The sequence below is a fragment of the Humulus lupulus genome, chromosome 4, assembly GCF_963169125.1.
Source record: "Humulus lupulus chromosome 4, drHumLupu1.1, whole genome shotgun sequence".
NCBI lineage: Eukaryota > Viridiplantae > Streptophyta > Magnoliopsida > Rosales > Cannabaceae > Humulus > Humulus lupulus.
In genome coordinates, this window is record NC_084796.1 from 151,207,349 (window position 1) to 151,225,101 (window position 17,753).

The window sequence follows — 17,753 nt, forward strand, 5'->3', positions numbered from 1 at the left end:
TCTGGCTCAAAAGTCACCATCTTCTTCCTGCAGTCAATGGTGGCCCCATATCTAACCAACCAATCCATACCTAGAATCATATCAAAGTCCTCCATACTCAACTCAATCAAGTCTACTGCTAACTCCCTACCATCAACTATCACTGGCAGTGCTCTAATCCACCTCCTAGATACTACCAGTTCCCCTGTAGGCAAAATAGTCCCAAACCGAGAAACACAATACTCACTAGGTCTACACAATCTATCAATCACCTTACTAGAAACAAATGAGTGTGTAGTACCAGAGTCAATCAATATAGTAAAAGGAGTGCCAGCACTAGAGAGCTGACCTGTCACTACCGAGGGACTAGCCTCGGCCTGCATCGGGGTGAACAATCGAGCTAGAGTCAAGCTGTCCACCTTCCCTGTATCTCCCTTCTTCACTGTCGGACAATCTTTCTTGAGGTGTCCCACCACCCCGCACACATAACAGGCCTTAGCCCGACACTCGCCCGAATGGTATCTCCTGCACCTCGTCCACTCAGGATAAGTTCTCCATGTTTTACCGCCTCCCTGACGGCCTCCCTGAGTACCCCAACCTCTCCTTTAAGGACCAGGGGCGATCGAAGCATCAGGAGTCTTCCTCTTCAAATCACTGGGGCCTCTGCCCCTACTAGAACCAGAATACGGAGGCACCACCCTGCGGCCCTCCCTCCTCACTTCACTCTCTCTCCATATCTTATTCTCCGCTTCCTCAGTAGTGAGAGCCTTCTCTACAGCCTGGGCATAAGTTGTCCCTCCAGGAACTGTTGTAATCCTCACATCTCGGGCATTCATAGCACTAAGCCTTCTAATGAATCTGTCCTGCCTAGCTGCATCAGTAGGCACAAGATCTGGTGTGAACTTTGCAAGTCTGTCAAACTTCAGGGGATACTCTGTAACTGTCATGCTGCCCTGAACTAACCCCACAAACTCATTTATCTTTGCTGCCCTGATGGCAACATTATAATACTTCTGACTAAACAAGTCCTTAAATCTTTCCCAAGTCAAAGCAGTAACATCCCTAGTCTGTGATGCTTCCTCCCACCAGATTGGGCATCCTCTCTCAACATATATGTGGCACAGGCCACTCTGTCATGTCCTTCTACCCTCATAAAATCAAGAATGGTAGTAATCATGGTCATCCACTGCTCAGCCTTCAGTGGATCTGGTCCTCCCTCAAAGATTGGGGGCTATTGTTTCCTGAACCGCTCATACAACGGTTCCTACTTATTACCAACCTCAACTGGCTGCACTACAGGTACCACTACAGGTGGCACAATAAGGGTAACACTCCCAGATAGAGCCTGGTGCCACAGAATTCGAATCTGTTCATCAGTTGCTGCCAATTCTCAGGGACTGGCGGAGGGGTCTGGCCCTGATCATCATCTCTAGTCTCAGACATACAGGCTAGTCGCGTAGATTTTCTTGGACGCATACTTTTCCAAGTCAATCTGCAATCAACGACTCGACAATCAGACTATGATGACAGGGTAATAATCCTTTCATGATCCATCACTAGAACTCCAATCATTCGCAAGCAGTCAAGATATAGCAATTTATCCAAATATCAATCCACACCCATAGCAGTGTTGATAAGCATGCCTCAATAACATCATGCAATATTCAAGGGCCAGGCCCTATTAGTATCTCATGCTCCCTATACATCAAACAGATATATATAGTCATATCTCATTCAAATCATTTAAGCACATAATCATGTATACACAATTACCAAGCATGTCTCTCGCGGCGAACGTACATGTCCAGCCAGTCTTCAGGAACCCATAAACCTAGGATGCTCTGATACCAAGTTGTAACGCCCTGAATAGCCAAGACCGTTACACTATGTGTTTATAAAAGTGCTAGACTTGCTAATCAAGTCATTTAATAAAGAACGTGTTACTGAAACTATAATGGAACTAGGGTTAAAATATTTTGGTCTTAAAAATCACATTTCTCATAAAGAAAAATTTCCTGTTTACACGGGATCCCAAAAACATTAAGATTAAAACAATTTACAAAAGATTCAAGAACTAAATACAATATTAGCCATACTAAGGCAAAACAGACAGTTCAGCGATCCCTGTCTTGATCCACTCCTCAGCCAAAGCGACCGTACATCTGACTATGTACATTCAACCCTGCAACTCTCCATCTCAGGACTTGTTCAACTTGCCTTTGCCTTTACTTGCACCACGTAGCACCCGTGAGCCAAGGCCCAGCAAGAAAAAACATTAACAGAGCATAAGCAATCAACAAACAATCCAATATCTCATATTGCATAACATATTCTCAACCATATAAACATTCGGAATAATCAAGTATTCAGCGTACTAAACATATCAACTCATATCAAACACCAAATCACAAGTGATAACTAGGGTTAACGCCCTCAGGCTGCACCCTCCATTATCCCACTGACTCTGGCCCACTTAAACCGAGCTTAGGGAATATTAAGCTGTCCTCGGCTACCAGTGGCCAAGCAACGCCCTGTGCGCAAATATTGTGTACGACAGCCTTAGGCCGCCAACATATGTCCCATGGCATAATACCATCATTGATATTATATAGATATCGGGAGCTCTTAGTCCCATCACATCACAAACATATAACCGGGTGCAGTTTTCTTACCTTTTGATTTGTTAGCCTTGATCACTGTGATCCTTGAAAACGATCCTTCCCAAGCCCTAGCGCGAACCTAGCCACAATCATAGACCAAAGTCATAACCAACTCAAGTCCATAACCTAGCCTTGGAACCTATCCCGAGCCCTCGGGAAGTCCTAGTTCCACCAAACAAGGTGGTGGAATCGAACCCCGAACCCTTGGTGAAAAACCCTTGAAAATAACCCTAAAACCCCTTTCTGGAAATAGGGTAGCGCTACATCGCTCTAAGGAGGGCGCTATAGCGCTACAAGCAGAACCAAAATCCCCCAGAATGCATGGCCTAGCGCTACAGCGCCCAAAGGCTAGGGCTGTAGCGCTAGTCACAGACAGCCAACGCAACACTTTTCCTTCCTGCGATTTCCCCGAGCCATCCCTTACCCAAACTCTTCCAATTCTCAACCAAACTTAAAAACAAGCTTATTAACACACTCCACTCATCCCAAGCATCCCAAATACTCAAAAGCCAATCACATGCATCCCTAATCTCAAAATTCACCATAGTTTCTCATAGACTTCTGAAACTCAGCAAAGACAATCAAACCTTCAAAGTTTAAAGGTTAGAATTTTATACCTTTGATGGAAATTAGACCTTAAGGTGCCTTTACACCTCCTTAGCTTTCTCTTCCTCAATCCTTAGCTCCAACTTCCCTAGAATTCCCCACCAATTCAGCTTAGATACCTTAGTTAAAAATCAAAACCAGAACTGAAGAAACTTCAAAGTCTTACCTCAAGTGGAAGGTTTGTTCTTGCTAAACCCTTGCCAAATCTTCAAGCCTAACTCAGAAACCTTATGGCTCAGCTTGACCTAGCTCTCCTCTTAATTTTGCTCCAAGAACCCTCAAGAAAATGGTGGAAAATGCCCAAACCGACCTTGCCTTCCTTCCCTTCTTTTCAGACTTCTATTGTATTCTACAAACTCCACTGGCATAAAGCCTCAGTAATACCTATCTCTAAATAGTCAAATAACCATAATGCCCTCCCACTTAATTCTAATCCACTTAGGGGCATTGTAGTCATTTTATCCAATACCCACTAATTCCTTGAGTGTCTCTAACATTTTCCGCTTACTTCCCGATACCTAATTAATAACCAATTATATTCCTCATTATCAAAATTAACCTCAATATATTCTCTAAATTCCCATTTATACCCCCAGGCTCGCCCCGAGTAGGGTATAAATCCCCGCCGTGACTTTTTCGCTAATCTGCTCACTAGGATCGTCTCGAGTCACAGATCACAGATATATCAACATAATAATGTGGTCTCAACAATTATCGCATATATATACAGTTATGCCCACAACGGGCCAAAATTACGATTATACCCTTCTAACCTAATCAGGGCCTACATGCATACTAATACACATAATCATGCATCTCAAATATTCAAATAGTCATATAACATTCTTTAAATCATTAAATCACATATATTCCAATTATGCCCTCCCAACACACTAATCTAGGCCCTTAAGCATCATTAGTCAATTTGGGTCGTTACATTATGTTCTAGGTGAATAAGGACGAGAGATTTTTTCCTTATGTCATGATTTGGGATGCTTGGTGCAATGTTATTTAGTAATATAAGATCAGGATTGGATAACTTTCTAAAGTCTCAATTCTTTATTCCTCAATAAGATAACTATTTGAGACTCTAGCAGTAGTATTTGTTAGCACGGTGACTGGGGTAGGTTGGACCAGTTTCTAGTTCAAAATTAGGTTTTGCTTAGTGTAGTGTTATATAGTAATAATATTTTGCGATCGGACCCCCTTCTAAATTCACTATTATGTCTTACTCTCTAGGATAACTATATAAGATTGTAGAGGTAGTATTGGTTTACAAGGGTAAGTTGGAACGATTCATTATATCATAATTAGGTATGCTTAGTGCAATGTTATCTATTAATATTTTTTCGGGATCGGATCCCCATCAAAAGTCTCTATTGTATCAAATGGAAACCTATTGTACAACTATTCGAGACTCTGCAAAACTATTTTCTTTCTAGGTGAATAGGGACGTGAGAAATTTTCCTTATGTAATGATTAGGTATGCTTGTTGCAATGTTATTTAGTAATTAAGATCTTTAGTAATATACGATCGGGATTGGATAATCTTCCATAGTCACAACTCTGTATTATTCTATAGCACTACAACAATTTTGACTATAGATTACGGTAAAAAATGACATATATTAAAAAGTGTTATTAATGGACAAATTAAGAAAAATACGCTTTTTTTTCAGAGACAATTTAGGCGCCAACTATTTCATTTGCCGCCTAATGAAAATTCTATCTATCCCATTTGCCTCCTCTGCCCTCTCTTTCACACTCACTCCATCGACTCTCTTTTCCCTCACGGCATCTCTCTTGCTGGAAGTAAGAACCCAAGAGTCTCCTGCCTATGGAAAGAACCCCTTCATTCCATCTGAACCTCTTTCCCCTTTCCCTCTTTCTCTCTTCAATTTCGAATGTGTGCTCCTCTCAGATATTAGGGTTTTTTCTTTCCCTCTTTCCTCTTCAAAACCTCACAATCGAAACTAAAGATATTATATTTCCTAAAATTTGCCCACTTGTTGCTGCTCCATAAACCCCCATGCACTAGCACCAACTTTCGACATCTTCTTTGGATGGGTAAGTTTCTACACTTTTAGTTTCAGATTTTTGGCAATTTCTCCCTTACGTTGCTATGTATCTATATCATATAAATATATATATATAAACTGACTCCGTAGCCTCCACCACTTCGACAACGGCGACAACGGAACCCCCAGAAGAGGCCAAAGAGACACTGCAGACAAAGCTTGAGTCCGAGAAGCCTGCTCCGATTTCTTCCAGGGTATCTTTTTTCTTCGTTATCTGTTATCTATATTCAGCAGTATTTTTGTAAGTATCTATTTCAAGATTTTTTTTTTTTTGTGTTGCTTCAATGGAATTATGGACTTAGCAAAACAAATTTCTACTTTTGTTATTCCTTATGGTATGTTCAAAACGTGATTTTAAGAACGAAAGGGAAAAGCAAGATTTTTGTTATTCCTTATTTTTCTCTCTAAAACCTAGTCTCTCATTCTCTCTATCTCTCTATCACAGTCTCTCGGCTCTCTCTCCCTCATGCCTATACTATCTAGTTTGAATATAAAACCATGAGTAAGCCTACTGAAACATTTTAGTCTCTCGTCACTCTCTTCTGTTGAGTCGCTGAAGCATTATTGACAATGCCCCTGCTGAAGCAAGAACCCGAGCAACCCAGCTGCTCAAGAAGCCGTACTTCTCTGTGAGTTTTCTTTTCCTTTTATTTTTTTAGATTTCAGTTTAATATCAAGAAAACATTTGAATAAATCAATACATCTATTTGTTTGTGTTGGAATTGTCTACCTCTTTTATTGTTTGAATCTTGTAATCGATCCCTATGTGTCAGAGCAACTTAACATTTTGATTTTGGGATTGGGGTCGTGAGTTATTCTCTCTACTGTCTGGTGTTGTTTTCTAGTTTGCTGGTGTAGTTTTCCTTTTAACAGGGGTATGCATTGTTGTAGGCATTGTGAACACCAATATAGAAAATTATTGAGGTGGGATCTGCTTAATGTTTGTTTTCCAATTGAACAGTTCAATCTTCATATGTTTAATTTTTTTTGAGTTATGTGATTGTTGAATTTTTTTTTTTTTTAGTTATGTGTTGCATATTTAGAGTGCTTTTCTAGTAAAATGAACTGTACTGAACTTAGAGACAAAACATTTGGTATAGGTGCTGCTTAGAGATCCATTCGATGACAATGTAATCCCCATTGTAGAGGAACTTCAAAGACGTTTACCTTTAACAAGCGTCAGTCCTAAAGGCCATGGTGAAGAAGAAGAGAAAGCCTCAGGGGTAAGAGATGAAACTGAAACCAGCGAAGAAAATGGTAAGCCAATCCATAACAAAATTATGGTTTTATGCTTAGTAAAATACAAATATACTGATAATACATATTGATATACATTCACTGTATTCTCTTAATGGCAGCAAGTTGTTTGACAAGTTTGATTTTATTTGCACTGTATTCTCTTTTCTTATTTATAGCTTTGGTAAGTTATAGTTTATATGATAGTTATGGGATTGGCTTTGCATTCACTTGTTATATTATTTATTTATTTTAGTTTTCATCTTGCAGTTGTTCCCAAGCTTTGTTGGAATCTTCATTTTGTTTTCTATTATGCTTATTTATATTTGGATTTCTGAATTCTGTTTTGTTCATGTTGATTATAGTCAGTAATGATTTGGATTCACACAACCGTAGTTGCTGATATATTAATTAAGATGTGGATTCATATATAGAAATTGGCATATATTTTAGAAAGGATATGATCTTATTCTTAATAGTGCCTACCCTAAAGTGAGAAGCTTTTTCAATAACCTCTATTAAAACCTAACAAATCAGTGTAGATAAAATTAGATTATCACCCCCCACTAACACATCCTTCTCTGGGTGTCAAACTGGAAGTACAAACTAGAATTTGAACACTAAACTCTAAATGTGAATTAGTTGTAGCTTTAATAGATCTTTATGCTACTTAAATTCTTCCATGTACAGTTTTGAGATATTGTTGCTCATGTTGGTCTAATATATATGCTCATGCTTAATGATTTTTGTTGAATTTGATGTTTGTGGTTATTTTTTATTTAAGATATATATTGGTTTCTTTAACTTTTATTTTGCTTGAATGCATTTTTAATTGAAATCAAAAGTAATTTACTACCCATTGATTCCCATGGTCTTCTAAAGTAGCATCTTTCTGATTATAATGTATTGTATATATATATTTATATGTTTGGTTGGTTTATCATTTGCATTTTAATTTGGAGAAGCTTTTTTCGGTCATGCTTTGTTGAAAACTTAACGAAATTGACTACCACATCTTTTTAGGCTTTGGTATTTAGCTGCTATAGTTCAAAACAAGATAGTCAAGTTATATCTTATGCTCTTTGTAGTTCAGTCCAACAAGTAATCAATGCTCTATATTTTTTTTAAGGTGCAACCTGTTGGCATAATCCTTTTTGTTGCTATCATGACTACACTAGGCATGATTCTATAGCTTGATTTCTTATAAGTTTTTCACCATGTCATTTTGACTACTGATAGCAAAACAATTTTCTTGCAATTTTAGATACAATGATTTTGAAATTCTTTTTTTTTATTATTTTTTTCTACTTTTGAAATGGCATGTTGCTTGCAAAATCTTAGGAGCGACAGACTTTTCTAGTTTAATCAATGGCGGTCCCTATTTTTTAGATTGCAACATTTAAGTGATGAGTATTTCCTTCTGTTATGGTGTATTCAGTATTTCCATCTGTTTTCTGTTAATTTTGTTTGCTTGTAGGGTTTGTTTTTGTTTACAGCTTGCCTGCAGCTACATTTTGATCTCTGTTTTAGGCTCTTGTTAGTGGTATTTTTTATGCTCTGCAGCTAGTTTTGTTTTCTGTTTTGTTTTATGTTTTTATGCTCTACATTTTGATCACATGCTTTTAACCTTGGAAAAATGGCACTACTAAATTTCTTTTTATTTAAGTCTTTTAACTCTAAGGCTAAAATGGTAGCTACAAAGGGGATACCTCCCAAAGACTAGGAGCCTAAGACAATTGGCATCTAATTATGTATCTGAGCTCTATTTATATGATCTTGTTTACTTTCTGACCTTAAATTGAACCTAATTGTTTCTAGATTTTAATCTACATGCTCCTTTCATTATTGACCCCTTTTCATGTGTTTTGCAGAATGAGAAATTGATTATGTGAGGGTTTTGAATGGAGCCCTTCCAAATGATATGGGAGTTTTAGGCTGGTGTTTTATTCCAATTGATTTCAGTGCAAGGTTTTTCCACTTTAAATTTTAGAGGTTTTTGAGTAGTAAAATCGTGGAGCAAATATATTTTCCCTCATATTGCTTCTTTGAAAGATGAACTTGAGTGTTGCTTTGTCTTGCATTGGTGTTTGGACTTGTGAATGATGATAAACTGTAATAAACTTTTTTAATGGACTGAAGGTTTCATTAGCAGTAGGAGGTTTTGAAGATAGTATAACTTGTAGCTCTTCTGCTGTCATGATGAATTTTTAGAGAATAGTATATCATCACATCACATGTTTTCCAAATTTTCATCAAATTACTCAATAATACATAATTAATAAACCCTGCATACATAGTCACTTAAAGATAATTGCAAGTTCTATACTATATTTTCTTTGTTCTACATGTCTTTCCGATTACTCAATGAAAATAAAGCTTCATTATTATTTCTCTATCTCATTTTAATGCTCTTTCATTACATGGTATCACCTCTCTTTTCATTAGATCTTTCCATATTTGACTTATTTAGTGAATTATTTGTTTACTTTTGTGTGTGTCTGTCTCTGTCAGTGTTGGATTGATTGTCTTCTGATTGTTGCCTTATCCAAAATATAGGTTTAGCTATCTGAGCAGGGAGTACAAATATTTCTTTTGGGAAGACAATCTAAATCTCAAGGTATATCATTTAGCTCTTTTCGATTAGCTCAATAAATGATCTGTTTTGTGTGTTGCTTTAGTTTAGAATTAACTTTAATTAGTTGGCTCATGTTTCTCAAGGCAATGGAAAGCTCTGGTGAGAAATTTATAGGTGAACATGACTTCCAAAATTTCTGTAAGATGGATGCACTAAATGTGCACACCTGCATGCGTTGTGACAAGTCATTTGAAATTGCTCCTTGTGATGTGAGGTTAACATTGGTAGATTAATTCTCTGTCATTCATGTTGAAATTCAATAGTTAAACCTGACCTTTCTTGCCTAGGTTATAATTATCGTTGTACTTATTGATTTATTCTACTTGTTTTAATGTTCATCTAAATTTATGATCATTAGATAATCTTAACCATCTGTACTTTCTGATTTATTCTACTTGTTTTGATTTTCATTAGTATTTATGATAATTAGATGGTGTTTAACATAGAATGGTTTCTTCTTTGAAAGTGATGCAATCATGTTTAACAAAAACTGGTGGTTAACCTCCCACAAGTAAAACATGTAACTGAGGGTGCAAGAACTATGTGTGAGAACTATAAATAACAGTGGTCAAAGCTGAGTAGAAAATAGTAGTAGTAGCTTCTAAAGTTTGCGATTGTAGCTCTAGAGACATACCTATATTCTGGGTTTCACAAGCACCAGCTAGGGAGCATACTTGTGATAAAAGCATGGTTCCCTGACTGCAAGTGCAAGTTGCTGAATGAACTTGTCTTAATGGTATTTAAGTGTCATCAATTGAACTGATTACTGTCATATTAAATAGTGTACAACAGAAATTCAAAGTTTTTACATCAATTAGATTTTACTTTTGAATTCTCAAACCTTTTTCTAATGTCACTTGATCACTTTTGCTGTTCGATACTCATGTAAATTTGCTTCCAATTTTTTTTAACGAAAGAGGGGGAGGAGGAGTGTGTGTGTACATGAGGGGGTTTACCTTCTAGAATGAACAAAATTTATCTACCATCTGTTCTTTTAAAATAATGTTTGAGTATTGCTGAACTTTTTTAGGTTTCAAGGAAACCATATTTGGGAAATTAAAATCAAAGGTAGTGCTTTCTTGTGGCACCAGGTCCGATGCATGGTTACAGTACTATTAATGATTGGCCAAGGTTTTGAATCTTCTGATGTGTGTATCACTTGTCCTTTTAATTGATTTGTTTTCAAATTTTGTTAACTTTGCTTTTTTGAGTAGTTATTATTGTCCAAAGGAATAGTCTTAGCTTTAGAATAGAAGTTAATTATTTCTTAATAGTAGCATATATAAAAGCTACTATGTACAGTTTTGCAAGCAACGTTTTCATTCAATACATAATTTTTCTTCGCTTCTTAATACTGGTTTCTCTAACTAATACAATATATGTTTGTTCATTTATAGGCCTGACTAATCAATCTAATAAATCAAACGGACATTTGATAATTCATTGTGTTATTTTGTTTAAGGAATATTGTTGAGTGATAGTCTTTATAATGTGTTTATGATTTATAAATGCTTTAGTGATTCTTGTAAAGCATTGGATTGGTAGCTAATTGCAAGAGGTATGTTATATTTGATTTATTTTTTTTAATTTTCAATATTTTATAATTTTTAATAGAATTTGTATAACTTTAGTAGAGTTTGAATATCTTAGATATTCATCCGTAGTGAAGTATGTTCTGGGAATTCTGTGTTCTGCGGTGATAACGGAAGGTTGAAAACTTGCATGTGTTAGTAAAGTACGTTATGAGAATTCTGTGTGCTGCGGTGATATATGGATGAAAACCTGTTTGTTGTTTGATTTGTTTGAATTGTTTGTGTTGATTGTGACAGATGGCTAGGCTAGTAAATTAGGGAATATGTTGTCGATTTTTAGTAGATTTTTTATACATAGTTTTGTTTTGTATGCTTATTTTATTTTCATCATTTGTATCTTTTATTAAAACAGATAGGCACAATATGGAAAAGGAATGGATGTTAGCCAATAGGTTGTCAGTGGAATATATAAAATTGGTCGATGAGTTTCTTAAATTTAGTTTGGATCATGCCAAAGATCTAATTCTAGTTCATGTGTCTATGCTATTGGGTTTTCTTTATAAATTAGTTGTTGTATTGTATATATATATTTATATGTTTGGTTGGTGTTTCATTTGCATTTTCATTTCATAATCATAAAGTGTTTGAGCTAACTTTTCTAATGAGTATTTTACCAAGCATAAATCTTCAATCTTTCATGCCTATGTGCTATAGTTAGTGTCATTGCATGGCCATCTTATAAAGTCATAATGAGATTATTTTAACTTTCTTTCTTTTTCTACTCTTTTAGTTTACTATTAACTCTAAGTTTAAGCATTAATTATTTAAACTCTTGTGAAGCTAAGCAAATCAACCTCACAACAAAGTCAAGTGCACAATGGAATGGATGATGAATTGGAGGGTGGAGCAAGATTTATGGTTTACTTTTTTTGTATTTTGTTATGTTTCTCTTTTTTACTTTTGAAGCAAAAGATGTGAAGACTATAGAATTTTATTATGTATGCTTTCAAACTCAAGTTAGAACTAAGAACTTTTGAAGTGGACAGTGTCATCATGGTTTGAAGTAGTTTGTCTTCAAATGTAAAAATACTCATGGTTTATCATATATATTGAATATTTTAGATTTTTGATCTATTTAATATTGCACTTGTGATCAATTGTGATTTTTTTAATCAAAATACAATAATAAAAACTTTTTACATCAATTAAAAATGCATACTACAAAATAACAAAATGTTATTACTGGGAGAATTTACAATAATTATGGTTGTTTTGTATAATATATTATAATTGGGACAAAAAGTTATGATTTATATAATAGAATGAATTAAAAACGTTATAAAATGATCAAATATAACAATTTTCACAACAGTTGGAAAGTGTTATGCATAAAGTGTTATGAAGATTAAACTTCAAATTTATAACCCAATACTCAAAATGAATGTTATTATTTGAATATTATAGCCACTAAAAATGTGTTATTGAATAGTTTAAGATAACATCGAACATAACATTCGAATAGTGTTATAGAAAAGACAGGACTTTTAATAACAGGGGCTATGTTAGCGTTTTCAGAAGCGTTATCAATACTCCCGATTAGCAGTTTTTAAGTGTTATGAATACTATTTTTTCTTGTAGTGTAGTATAACTATTTGAGACTCTAGTAGTAGTATATGTTATCACAGTAACAAGGGTAGGTTGGAAAAGTTTTCTAGGTCATAATTAGGTCTCCTTTGTCCAATGTCATCTAGTAATATTTTTTCGGGATCGATCCCCTTCTTTATTCACTACTTTGCCTTACTCACTAGAGTAACTATTTGAGACTATTGCAGTAGGATTGTTGGACTAGTGTACGTTGGAATGGTTCACTATGTCATAATTAGGTATGCTTAGAGCAATAATATCTAGTAATTTTTTCTTATGACCTGATCCCTTTCTAAAGTCTCTATTGTATCAACTGAAAATGTATTTTAAAACTATCCTAGACTATGAGATACTATTTATGCTCTAGGTGAATAGGGACATGAGATTTTTTCCATATTTCTTGAATACAGATGCTTGGGGCAATATTATTTAGTAGTATAAGATCAAGATTAGATAACCTTGAAAAGTCACAACTTTGTATTCCTCTATAGGATAACTATTTAAGACTCTAGCAGTGGTATTTGTTAGCACGATGTCTAGGGTAGGTTGGAAAAGTTTCTAGTTCATAATTTGGTCTACTTTGTACAATGTTATCTAGTAATATTTTTTCACGATCGAACCCCTTCTAAATTCATTGTTATGTATTCCTCTCTAGGAGAACTATTTGAGACTCTAGCGTTAGTATTGGTTTACTTGGGTACATTGGAATGATTCATTATGTCATATGTAGGTATGCTTAGTGCATTGTTATCTAGTAACATTAGCTCAGGACCGAATCCTCTTCTAAAGTCTCTATTGCATCAACTGAAAACGTATTGTACTACTATCCGATACTGTGCGATAATATTTGTTCTAGGAGAATAGGGATGTGAGAAATTTTCCTTATGTCATGATTAGTTATGCTTGGTGCAATATTTTTTAGTAATTAAGATCAGCAGTAATAGAAGATTCGGATTGGATCACCTTCTAAAGTCACAACTCTGTTAGCATGGTGACTAGGGTAGGTTGGAATAGTTTTCTAGTTCATAATTAGGTCTACTTAGTGCAATGTTATCTAGTAATATTTTTTCGCAATCGGACCCCCTTCTAAATTCACTACTATGTCTTAATCTCTAGGACAACTATTTGAGAGTCTAGTGGTAATATTGGTTTACTATGGTACGTTGGAACAATTCATTGTGTCATAAATAGGTATGGCTAGTGCAATGTTATCTAGTAATATTAGCTTGGGACTGTATCCCCTTCTAAAGTCTCTATTCTATCAACAAAAACTTTGTGTACACCTATTCGAGTCTCTACGATACTATTTTTGTTCTAGGAGAATAGGGAAGATATTTAAAAAATTAATTAATTTTTATTAAAACCTAAATAAATTTTGAGAATTTTATAAAACAACCAAAATATAATATTAATTTAAGTTTTTTAATAAAAAATTAAGTTTAAAAGTTTTTTACAACCTTTTTTATAACTAAAAAATAAAAAAATTAAATAATCATATTAATGGAAATTAGGATTGATAGCTTTTCCATGTAACATCCTGTATTTTGAACACCAATAGTAGACAGTTGAAGCCGATGTAGAATTATGTAAAATATTATTTCGATAAATAATATTATGTGAAATTATGCTATTTTGTGAATTTTATAGGCTTGGTGCTAATTTTATAAAGGGTTTAGGCCTATGCAAAAAAAAATTGGTGTTGGACTGAGTGGAAAACCCTAATAACGAAAATATATCAAATTAGGTAAAATGAGGAATACTATAGCATAAAATATTTGGCAAGTGGGATAGTATAGTCGAGCCACTAAATTTAAAAAAAAAAATTGATTGAGGATTTAATTCCAATCTACCGGAAATAAGAATGAAAATTCTTGCCCGAGCCACTAAGGGTATTTTGGTCAATTTGAGTAAATTACAATAATTATGTGTTATGTGACAAAATTAATTTTTTGGTCACATTTACTTTATATTAGCCTGGAGATATTTAAAAACTATAGGGTAAAAATTTGGTTAAATTTGGTGAGTGAAATTACCAAAGGGTCCTTGAGTGCATTAGAAGTGAGTTAAGAGGGGCAAGGGCATTTTAGTCATTTCCAAAGGTGGAGAGAGGGTGTGATGGGTGTCTAGGCTATGCCCTAGTGTACTCAAGTGTCTATGACACCTAGCCTAGGAAGAGTTAGAGGCTTACCCACCGATTGGCTAAAACCACAATCATTTTCCCTCTTACACATCCAATCACTATTTTTCTTAATTACTTTTCTTTTTCCTCAAAGAAACAAAAAGGAACTCTCTCCATTTCCCTCCCAAAATCGAAGCTTGCTCCCTCTTCCCTCCATTTCTGCCATTTTCTCTCTCTAAGGAGCAAGAGCACTCTTTCCCCATTGAAGAAGAGGAGAAGCCCAAGAGCACACTAAGGAAGAGCAAGTTCAAACCCTACTCTTTTTCTTTCTCCTCTCTTCTTCTTCAAATCAGAAACCCTAAGGGGTGGATATGCATGCATGTGATTCAAATGGCCACACATGGCATGGATCTTGTATTCTAATGTAACGCCCTACTTCCTTAGAGCCATTACTAAGTGAGTTTAAAACGTGCTTTTAACTCGCTAATCGAGGTTTGAAGGAAAACGTGAAATCAAATCATAAACAGACACATAAACTTTGAAAATAACTCCATTTATTGAAAATCATAAAACGTTTAAGACTCGGGATCCCAAAATACTGTTTATAAATATTTACAACTCAAAACATACTTAAAGTCGACTATACAACAAAATAGGGTATTTTACAAGCAACTTCCAAAAATGCCCCTGGCCGTGGCAGCCAGGCAGTATTTTGGGATCATGGTCAGTTGACTTTCTCTTTGCCCTTACCTGCACCACACAGCACCCGTGAGCCGAAGCCCAGCAAGAAAACTCCAAATAAATATATAACATATGCATATAAACCACTCAACATATAACAAATTCGCCAACAAGCTAAACACATACGGCCAAGCCGTCCTAGGCGCTTTACCAGGCCCTGGGTTGCGGTCTACACCGTAAGGATATCCCAGGTATCCTTTAGGGTCTTACCCTGGAAACTCGCACTTCGCGTGCTAAACGCTGCTCCCGGCCCCATGCCGTTCCCGGCCTTCACCATTCCTGGCCCTAACCGATCATTCACATATATGCATACACATCATAATTAAAACGTATCTTAAACATGTACTAACAGAATCAATGGGCAACACAAAACACATAATCATATAGGGTTGCGCCCTGCAACACAACTATGGGGCCTTGCCCTGCTCTATGGGTACAACAGCTTTCTTATCTGTGTCCCGAGCTTCTTGAGCACTGAACCCTCGAGCACGGTCCTCTAATGCGAGCCTCACTAAGAATCTAGTCACAACACATAAATAACACTCCCATTACTAATAAATTCAAAAACATCTTCTGGAACCAATCTCGAGCTCTCGCGACCTCCCAGATCCCCACACAAGGTGGCGGAAGCGTCCCTTGAGCCCCATGGGCAAAACCCTAAAAACTAAAATTTCCCCTGGCCAGAAATGGCCTAGCACCGCAGCGCTAGCCCTTAAGGGCCGCGGTACCCAGCGTGGCTCCCCTCCCTGATGCAACCTAGCGCCGCAGCGCAGAAGAATAGGGTCGCGACACCCCTAGTAAAAATTTATTAACCAATGTTTTTTTTTTCAAAATGCGATGTCTCAAAAAACTAACACGAACTCAATTTTAATTAAAAGTCCAGGATACAACCAGGACCAAAAAAAGGAAGTTAGTAAAAATTGATTAACCAAGGGATTTTAATAAAATACAATAGCTGCCAAAAAATCTAAAGCGAAGTAAGTTTTAATTAAAAATTCTGGAGACAACCAGGTCCAAAACCTGAAAGTTAGTAAAAATTGATTAACCAGTGTTTTTTCTAAAAAATGCGAGGTGTGAAAAAACTAACACGAACTAAGTTTTAAATAAAAGTCCTGGATACCACTATGTCCAAAACATGGAAGTCAGTAAAAATTGATTAACCAAGTGTTCTTCTAAAAAACACGAGGTGTCAAAAAAACTAACGCGAACTAAGTTTTAATAAAAAATCCTAGATACAACCATGTCCGAAACTTGAAAGTTAGTAAATTCTGATTAACCAATGTTTTTTTTAAAAAACGCGAGGAGTGAAAAAACTAACACGAACCCAATTTTAATTAAATGTCCTGGATACAACTAGGTCCAAAACATGGAAGTTAGTAAATATTAATTAACCAAGTGATTTTTCTAAAAAACACGAGCTGTCAAAAAATCTAAAGCGAAGCAAGTTTTAATTAAAAATTCTGGAGACAACCAAGTCCAAAACCTGAAAGTTGGTAAAAATTAATTAACCAGTGTTTTTTCTAAGAAAACGTGAGGTTTCAAAAAATTAACACGAACTAAGTTTGAATTAAAAGTCATGGATAAAAGTCATGGAAAAAATTATCAAAAGTTTTTTCTAAAAAACGCGAGGTGTCAAAAAACTAACACTTACTAAGTTCTAATTAAAAGTCCTAGATACAACCAAGTCCAAAACATGGAAGTCAGTAAAAATTGATTAACCAAGTGTTTTTTCTAAAAAACACGAGGTATCAAAAATACTTACGCGAACTAAGTTTTTATTAAAAATCATGGATACAACCAGGTCAAAAACTTGGAAGGTAGTAAAAATTGATTAAGGCGAGGAGTGAAAAGACTATAACGAACGAAGTTTTAATTAAATGTCTTGGATACAACCAGGTCCAAAACATGGAAGTTAGTAATATTTGATTAACCAGTGTTTTTTCTAAAAAATGAGAGGAGTCAACAAACTAACACAAACTAAGTTTTAATTAAAAGTCCAGGAAACAACCAGGTCAAAAACATGGATGTTAGTAAAAATTGAATACCCAGTGATTTTTATAAAAAACGTGAGGTGTCAAAAAGCAAACACGAACTAAGTTTTAATTAAAAGTCCTAGATACAACCAATTCCAAAACATGGAAGTTAGTAAAAATTGATTAACCAAGTGTTTTTTCTAAAAAACACGAGGTGTTAAAAATACTTACACGAACTAAGTTTTAATTAAAAGTCCTAGATACAACCAAGTCTAAAACATGGAAGTTAGTAAAAATTGATTAACCAAGTGATTTTTCTAAAAAACACGAGGTTTCAAAAAAACTAACGCGAACTAAGTTTTAATTAAAAATCCTAGATACAACCAGGTCCAAAACTTGGAAGTTAGTAAAAATTGATTAAGGCGAGGAGTCAAAAAACTAACACGAACGAAGTTTTAATTAAATGTCTGGGATATAACCTGGTCCAAAACATGGAAGTTAGTAAATATTGATTAACCAGTGTTTTTTCTAAAAAAATGCGAGGATTCAA

General features: G+C 35.3%; 1 long non-coding RNA gene across 1 annotated transcript; it reads left to right on the top strand.

The window, feature by feature from the left end:
- The first annotated feature begins 9,113 nt into the window (after positions 1 to 9,113).
- Positions 9,114 to 11,633, top strand: LOC133829222 (uncharacterized). Its single transcript, XR_009891626.1, has 3 exons — positions 9,114 to 9,176; positions 9,278 to 9,308; positions 11,567 to 11,633. It is a non-coding gene; the product is annotated as an uncharacterized LOC133829222 (long non-coding RNA).
- Positions 11,634 to 17,753: the final 6,120 nt, after the last annotated feature.